The 8,789-nt window shown below is 44.2% G+C and overlaps 1 long non-coding RNA gene across 1 annotated transcript in view; it reads right to left on the reverse strand.

Moving 5' to 3' along the window:
- Positions 1-6,017, reverse strand: part of LOC108312194 — a 10,387-nt gene extending 4,370 nt beyond the window's left edge. Inside the window, exon 1 of the long non-coding RNA XR_001828529.2 lies at positions 5,147-6,017. This is a non-coding gene — a long non-coding RNA (uncharacterized LOC108312194). The remainder of the gene's footprint in view (positions 1-5,146) is intronic.
- Positions 6,018-8,789: the final 2,772 nt, after the last annotated feature.

Below are 8,789 nucleotides of genomic sequence, written 5' to 3' on the forward strand. Positions count from 1 at the left end.
CGGGGTTTCACCATGTTGACCAGGATGGTCTTGATCTCTTGACCTCGTGATCCACCCGCCTCGGCCTCCCAAAGTGCTGGGATTACAGGCTTGAGCCACCGCGCCCGGCCTGGTAAACCTGTTTTTTAGGTTTTCTTTGAGACACACTCTTGCACTGCCGCGAGGCTGGAGTGCAGTAGCAACATCTCGGCTTACTGCAACCTGCACCTCCCAGGTTCCAGTGATTCTCCTACCACAGCCTCCCAAGCAGCAGGTGCACATCACCACACCCAGCTAATTTTTGTATTTTTAGTAGAGACGAAATTTCACCATGTTGGCCAGGACAGTCGGGATCTTCTGACCTTGTGATCCGCCCACCTCGGCCTCCCAAAGTGCTGGCATTACAAGTATCAGCCACTGCACCTTGTGGTAAATCTATGTTTTTATACTTTGGATACAAGTGATGAAATTCAAGGCCAAGCATGGTGGCTCATGCTTAGAACCTCAACATTTTGGGAGGCCGAGGCAGGAGGATACTTGAGGTCAGGAGTTTGAGACCAGCTTGGCCAACATGGTGAAATCTCATCTCTACTAAAAATACAAAAATTAGGCCGGGTGTGGTTGCTCACACCTGTAATCTCAGCACTTTAGGAGGCCGAGGTAGGCCAATCACTTGAGGTGAGCAGTTTGAAACCAGCTTGGCCAACATGGTGAAACCCTGTCTCTAATAAAAATATAAAAAAGTAGGCTGGACACAATGGCTTATGCCTGTAATCCCGGCACTTTGGGAGGCTGAGGCAGGAGGATCACCTGAGGTCAGGAGATCAAGACTAAATTGGTTAACATGGTGAAACCCCATCTCTGCTAAAAATACAAAATTAGCTGGGCATGGCAGTGCATGCCTGTAATCCCAGCTGCTTGGGAGGCTGAAGCAGGAGAATTGCTTGAACTCGGGAGGCAGAGGTTGCAGTGAGCCAAAGTGTCACCACTGTACTCCAGCCTGGGTGACAGAGCAAGGCCCTGCCTCTCTCTATATATGTGATTCCCAAAAACCTTTTGTTTACATGGGTTATAGCTGTCCATGTCTATCAATGTACATATTAAAATGGAGAAAAATGGATATAGTGGCAGGTACCTGTAATCCCAGCCACTCAGGAGGCTGAGACAGGAGAATAGCTTTAGCCCGAAAAGCAGAGGTTGCAGTGAGCCAAGACCATGCCATTGCACTTCAGCCTGGGTGACAGAGTGAGATTCTGTCTCAAAAAAAAAAAAAAAAAAAAAAGTTAGCCAGACATGGTGGCCCACACTTGTAGCCCAAGGTACTCAGAGGGCTTAAGGCAAGATAATCTCTTTAACTCCAGAGGCAAAGGTTGTACTGAGCTGAGATCACATCACTGCACTCCAGCCTGGGTGACACAGCAAGATTCTATCTCAAAAAAACAAAACAAAAAAGCCCAAAAGAATCAAAACAGAAACAAATGATGAAATTCAAGGTAAAAGATTAAGAACACGGGCCAGGCGCGGTGGCTCATGCCTGTAATCCCAGCATTTTGGGAGGCCGAGGCGGGCGGATCAACTGAGGTCAGGAGTTCAAGACCAGCCTGGCCATCATGGTGAAACCCCATCTTTAAAAAATTTTTTTAAATAAAAAAATACAAATACATTTAAAAATAAAAGATTAAGAACATGGACTTGAAGGAGACTGGACAGTCACTTGAAGGAAATTTATTTTCTCTTCCGCCACCAGGGGGACCCAGTAGGTACAAAGTTTACCAAGGGAAAACCATGGGTGGGGAGAGTGATTGCCAAATGCTCCCCACAGCTGTGGCTGCTCTTGCCTTAGGGACAGGAGTTCACTTGAGGTCACTGGTTACTAGAGAGAGTCAGTTGTGGATTGCAGAACTCCATAGCCACCCATGTAACACAAGTCGCTGTCGCGATTTTAACTGAGAAAGAGTCGTGGCATTTTATCAACACATCAGAGCCCCTTCAAAACAGGATTTGCTTCTGATTAATCGGATTCATAGCCAACTTCCAAATCAATTGTGTTTTTCTGTGTGTGTGTGTGTGTGTTTCTGAGACAGAGTTTTGCTCTTGTCGCTCAGGCTGGAGTGCAATGGCGCAATCTCTGCCCACTGCAACTTCTGACTCGTGAGTTCAAGCGATTCTACTGCTTCAACCTCCTGAGTAGCTGGGATTACAGGAGCGTGCCACCACGCCTGGCTAACTTTTGTATTTTTTTTTGTAGAGATGGGGTTTCATCACGTTGGTCAGGAGGCTGGTCTCGAACTCCTGACCTCATGATCTGCCCACCTTGGACTCCCAAAGTGCTGGGATTACAGGTGTGAGCCACTGTGCCTGGCTCAATTGTTTTTCCTAATACACAGACAGAAGTCATTTACTGAGTGAAAACCTGAGCACATCTGCTATTCAATTATCTTTCCTGAAGAGATGAGTGCTAAGAGTAATTCTGCCCAACAAAGTATGAAGTCTCAGGTTTTTCCAGCCGTAAATGACTACTGAATGAAAGTTAAGCATAAAAATACTTTAACGGCCAGGTGCAGTGGTTCATGCCTGTAATCCCAGCACTTTGGGAGGCCAACGAGGGAGGATCACCCGAGGTCAGGAGTTTGAGAACAGCCTGGCCAACACGGCAAAATGCTGTTTCTACTAAAAATACAAAAAATTAGCTGGGCATGGTGGCACATGTCTGTAATCCCAGCTACTTGAAAGGCTGAGGCAGGAGAATCACTTGAACCTGGGAGGCAGAGGTTGCAGTGAGCCTAAATTGTGCCACTGCACTCCAGCTTGGGCCAGACTCTGTCTCAAAAAACTGACACATTAATATAAAATCATGGAGACAACAGGAATGGAAAAAAAATTCAAAGAGGAAGAAGTGGTAAAACCTTGCTTGTCCAGGGATTTTTTTTTTTTTTTTTTNTTTGAGATAGGGTCTCACTCTGTCACCCAAGCTGCAGTGCAGTGGTGCAACCTCAGCTCACTGCAACCTCTGCCTTCCAGGCTCAAGGGATCCTCCCACCTCAGCTTCCCAAGTAGCTCAGACTACAAGTGCCTGCCACCACCCCTGGCTAATATTTTTATATGTTTTTGTAGAAACAGGGTTTCACCTTGTTGCCCAAACTGGTCTCGAACCTCTGGTCTCAGGCAATCCTCCTGCCTCAGCCTCCTAAAGTGCTAGGATTACAGGTGTCAGCCACCACGCCTGGCCCAGGTATTTTCTTTAAGTGGGTGATCATGACCATCAGCTCCCTTAGGGATTTAGAGTCTAATAGATGTATTTGAGCATCAAATAGTTTTAGTTTCAAAGATCGCTATTTACACAATTCCAAGTAATTATGTCTTTGCAACTGTATACGCTAAACATTTTAGGTGTCAGATTAAATACTAGGTGGAATAAAGTTCATCATAAAACATTAGGGCATGTCAGACCAAAAAAAAAAAAACAATGAAAACAATGACAAATACTAGTGGTTTTGGACTTTTAGGCTTGAACTCACCTTAATGGCACCATTTTATTAATTTGGCATTTCATATGATTTTTATTTTTATTTTTAGAGACAGGGCGGCTTCACCATGTTGGTCAGGCTGGTCTTGAACTCCTGACTTCAGGTGATCCACCCGCCTCGGCCTCCCAAAGTGCTGGGATTACAGGACTGAGCCACTGCGCCCAGCCTGATATAATGTTTGAACCCTAAATTGCTGGTGAGTTTTGTAGCGGAATGTTCTTAGCATCTGTGGCTAACTATGGTATGTTCTTTAGTTTACTAACAATTTTGTTTCTGATTCCCCAATGTCTAGCCATCCTTACATTCTTCAGATAAGCTCTCCTAAGCTGTTATTATCCTGGTTAGGCAGTACAAGATGTCTTACATTTATCTTAAGCAAGACCAGGTGATAGGAGTTTTTTTCTAAAGAAGAAAACCAGGTTTGAGTACTGAAAATGTTACTTTCGCAAAATGACTTGGGACACTTTGAATTACAATGACAATAACTCAAGATTTGTATGCACGATATTTTATTTTTCGAGACGGGATCTCGCCCTGTCACCTAGGCTGGAGTGCAATGGCATGGTCTCGGCTCACTGCAAACTCTGCCTCCCGGGCTCAAGCGATCCTCCTGCCTCAGCCTCCAGAGTGGCTAGGACTAAGCCACCTTACCCGGCTACCGGCTAATTTTTGTATTTTTAGTAGAGAAAGGGTTTGCCATGTTACCCAGGCTGGTCTGAGCTCAGGTGATCCACCCACATCAGCCTTCCAAAGTGCTAGTACACGTGACCCAGTGCACAATATTAAATCTCACTGCCTTTTTTCTTCCAGTTTTTAGGTTTTTGTCTCTTCATCCAGTCTTAGGAACTTACTGCTTCCCATTATGTAGACTTAAGAATGTGGACATAAAAAGGGCATAATTCCCTTTAATTTTTTTTTTTTAGCTGATCTTTCCTGCCTACGTTATTAAATGGCAAATGTTTTTGTTTTTGTTTTTCCCCTGCTTTGCAGGAACATATTCATCTGCCACCTTTTTCCAAGAACCAGTTTTTTAGGGCCAGGCACAGTAGCTTCCACCTATAACCCCAGCACTTTGGGAGGCTGAGGTGGGAGGATCCCTTGAGGCCAAGAGTTTGAGATTAGCCTAGGCAACATAGTGAGACCCCTGTCTCTACCAAAAACTAAAAAATATTTTTAAAAGCCAGGCACAGTGGCTCATGCCTGTAATGCTAACACTTGGTGAGGTCAAGGCAGGTAGATCACTTGAGGTAAAGAGTTCAAAACCAACCTGGCCAACCTGATGAAACCCCGTCTACACTAAAATTACAAAAATCAGCCGAGCGTGGTGGCATGTGCCTATCATCCCGGCTACTCAGAAGGCAATGAGCCAAGATTGTGCTACTGCACTCCAACCTGGGCAACAGAGACCCTGACTTAAAAAAAAAAGAAAAAAGAAAAATCCAACAGCCTAACAGAAAAATAGTCAAAGAATATAAAAAAGATACTAGATCTCTGAAGAAATATACATTGTAACTTAATATAGAAAAGATATGCAGCTTAACTAACAATATTAATATATGACAGCCTTCTAAGTGACTTTCAAACACACTTAACAAAATGCAAGCTACAAGTTTTATAAAAGAAATGATAGCTTCTCTCACCTGGTATAGCAAGCAGCTTTTTAGTTGAAATAAGATCAGGAATAGTTTCCCCAAAACAGTCAGATGCCCTCTGTCAAGACAAGCCGTCCTCGGTTAAAAAGATAGTCAGTGAGCTGCTGTGTTTCTCTTATACGAATTAGGCTCTTGATTGGATAATTAAAATAACCTGGATTCTCACGAACAGAAATTTTCGCACATCAGGTTCAATTTTTTGCCCTTAATTCATCCAATAATATGAATGCCTCTGTTCTATAAACGTTGAAGAAATTCACTTCTCACAAGGAGAGACTGGGGATAAATGCACGTCAATGCTCCCATGTAAAAAAAATAAAAAGAAGAAGAAATAAAATATCTGTTTTACCCTGGTTGGCTTTTAGTTGACCATTTCATTTGGTTCACCTGCTGAGAATTTGGGAACGACGTTACTACGAGGCAGTGAAGACTTCACAGAGAGGCAAGACGACTTCTAGCTACTGTATCCCTCCTCGTGCTGTTTCCCAGCCCTAACTCAGCAGAAGAATCACCTGGCCTCTTGGTCAAAACACAGCTTCCTAAGGCCCGCATATATACAGTAATTCCAGTTAAGCAGGTCTGCAGTGAGACCAGGAGTGTGCATTTTTCAGAAACACCACCCCCACCACCAGGGGACTTTAGACATTTTTGTCATGCTCTTAATGATAGACATTTCAGAGGGATGAGTTGAAGAAGGGCTGGCTCACTACAAATCATGATTTGCTCACTACAAATCATACCATTGAAGGAATATTGGAAAATATAAACCAGAAGGAAACAAAGGTAGAAAAATACTTAAGCATAGGAAAAAAATTGTTAAAAAAATCAAGGTATTAAATATTAACTGTGGGCCGGGTTCGGTAGCTCACACCTGTAATCCCAACACTTTGGGAGGCTAAAGTGGGTGGATAATGAGGTCAGAAGATTGAGACCATCCTGGCCAATATGATGAAACTCCTTCTCTACCAAAAATACAAAAATTAGCTGGGTGTGGTGGCCTGTGCCTGTAGTCCCACATATTTGGGAGGCTGAGGCAGGAGAATCACTTGAACCCGGGAGGCAGAAGTTGCAGTGAGCCAAGATTGTGCCACTGCCTTCCAGCCTGGGTGACAGAGCGAGACTAGGTCTCAAAAAAAAAAAAAAAAAAAATTAACCGTGCTTGTGCTTAGGAAGTGGAACTTTGTATGTTATTGTTATTCACAGATTTTATTGACAGACTAAGAGGTGCAGAGGACATTAAAAATATTTTCTGATACTATTCCCATTTTGAAGATAAAAAGTAAGCACTGGCCAGGCACAGTAGCTCATGCCTGTAATCCCAGCACTTTGGGAGGCTGAGGTGGGAGGATCACTAGAGGCCAGGAGTTTGAGATCAAACTGAGCAACATAGTGAGGTACTCCATCTCTTAAAAAAACTTTTTTTGCTGGGTGTGGTGGCTCATGCCTATAATCCCAGCACTATGGGAGGCCAAGGTGGGCAGATCACTAGATCAAGAGATCGAGACTGTCCTGGCCAACATGTTGAAACCCCGTCTCTACTAAAAAATACAAAAAAATAGCCAGGCATGGTGGCGGGTGCCTGTAGTCCCAGCTACTTGGGAGGCTGAGGCAGGAGAATTGCTTGAACCCAGGAGGTGGAGGTTGCAGTGAGCTGGGATTGTGCCGCTGCACTCCAGCCTGGCGACAGAGCGAGATTCCGTCTCAATAAATTATTTTTTGTTTAATTAGCTGAACATGGTGGCTATTCAGGAGACTGAGGCTGGAGGATTGCTTTAGCCCAGGCGGTGGAGGCTGCATTGAGCCATGATTGTGCCACTGCATTCCACAGTGGGCAAAAGAGTGAGAAAAAGAGTAAATTTTTTAAAAAATTTATTTATTTATTTTTTTAGAGATGGGGTTTCTCCCTGTTGGTCAGGTTGGTCTCAAACCCTGACCTCAGGTGTTCCACCCACCTCGGCCTCCCAAAATGTTGGGATTACAGGCATAAGCCACCGCACCCAGCCACAGGTAAAATTTTTAAGTGTAATTATAGATTTTTTTTTTTTAGCTAGAGTCTCTGTCACCAGGCTGGAGTGCAGTGACGCAATCTCGGCTCACAGCAACCTCCACCTCCTGGGTTCAAGCGATTCTCAGGCCTCAGCCTGTAATTCCAGCACTTTGGGAGGCCTAGGCAGGTGAATCACAAGGTCTGGAGTTCAAGACCAGGCTGGTCAAGATGGTGAAACCTCTTGAAAACTAGCCTGGCATGGTGGCAAGCACCTGTAATCCCAGCTACTCAGGAGGCTGAGACAGGAGAATCACTTGAGCTCGGGAGGTGGAGGTTGCAATGAGCTGAGATGGCACCACTGTACTCCAGCCTCGGCAACAGAGCAAGACTCTGTCTCAAAATAAAATAAAATAAAAATAAAAAATTAAAAAATATTGTACGTGAGATGTCCTACAAGCAAAATAAATAAATAAATAACAAAAAAAATTTTTTAATGAAAAATAAATAAATAAAATTAAAATTAAAATTGAGATGGGGTCTCGCTATGTTGCTTACACAGATTCTTTCTAGAAAAGTGTGGGAGGCTGGGTGTGGTGGCTCACGCCTGTAATCCAAGCACTTTGGAGGCCAAGGCGGGCAGATCACCTGAGGTTGGGAGTTCAAGATCAGCCTGACCAACATGGTGAAACCCCATTTATAAAAAATAAAAAAATATATATATATAAATAAATAAATGAATAAATAAAAGTGTGAGAAACTTTTAGCTTTGTATTGGGAAACAACAGTTTATGATGAATGCTGGTTTTTGTTCTTTCTTTTTTCCTTCTTTCTTGTTTGCTTGCTTGCTTTTTTATCGTTTTTAAAAGACAGGGTCTTGCTATGTTGACCAGGCTGGTCTTGAACTCCTAGCCTGAAGTGATCCTCCCATCTCAGCCTCCCAAAGTGCTGGGATTTACAGGTGTGAGCCACTGCACTGGCCTTGTTGTTTCTGTTAACTTTTTTTTTCCAGACGGTGTCTCACTCTCTCACCCAGGCTGGTGTGCAGTAGCATGGTCATGGCTTACCACACCCTCAGCTGCCAGGGATGAAAGGATTCTACCACCTCAACTTCCCAAGTAGCTGGGACCCCAGGCGGGCACCACCACGCCCAGCCAATTTGTTTCCTGAGACAGGGTCTCACTCTGTCACTCAGGCTGGAGTGCAGTGGCACGATCTCCATTTACTGCAACCTCTGCCTCCCAGGTTCAAGCAATTCTCCTGCCTCAGCCTCTTGAGTAGCTGCGATTACAGATGCACACCACCATGACTGGCTAATTTTTGTATTTTTAGAAGAGAAGAGATTTCACCATATTAGTCGGGCTGATATCGAACTCCTGACCTCAAGTGATCTGTCCGCCTTGGCCTCCCAAAGTGCTGGGAGTACAGCTGTGAGGCACTGTACCTGGTCATCCAGTCAGTTTTTTAGTCATTTACAGATTCAAGAGCCTGCTGTTTGCCCAGGCTGTTTCTCAAACTTTTGGGCTCAAGCCATCTTCCTGCCTCGATCTCCCAAAGTGCTAGGATTACAGGTGTAAGTCCTCGTGCCCAGCCTTCTACTAGCTCTTAAGCACTGCTTCAGTGGTCCTTGTTTTGCTGGATACAGTT

This window comes from Cebus imitator, unplaced genomic scaffold, assembly GCF_001604975.1.
Source record: "Cebus imitator isolate Cc_AM_T3 unplaced genomic scaffold, Cebus_imitator-1.0 Scaffold122, whole genome shotgun sequence".
NCBI classification, from domain to species: domain Eukaryota; kingdom Metazoa; phylum Chordata; class Mammalia; order Primates; family Cebidae; genus Cebus; species Cebus imitator.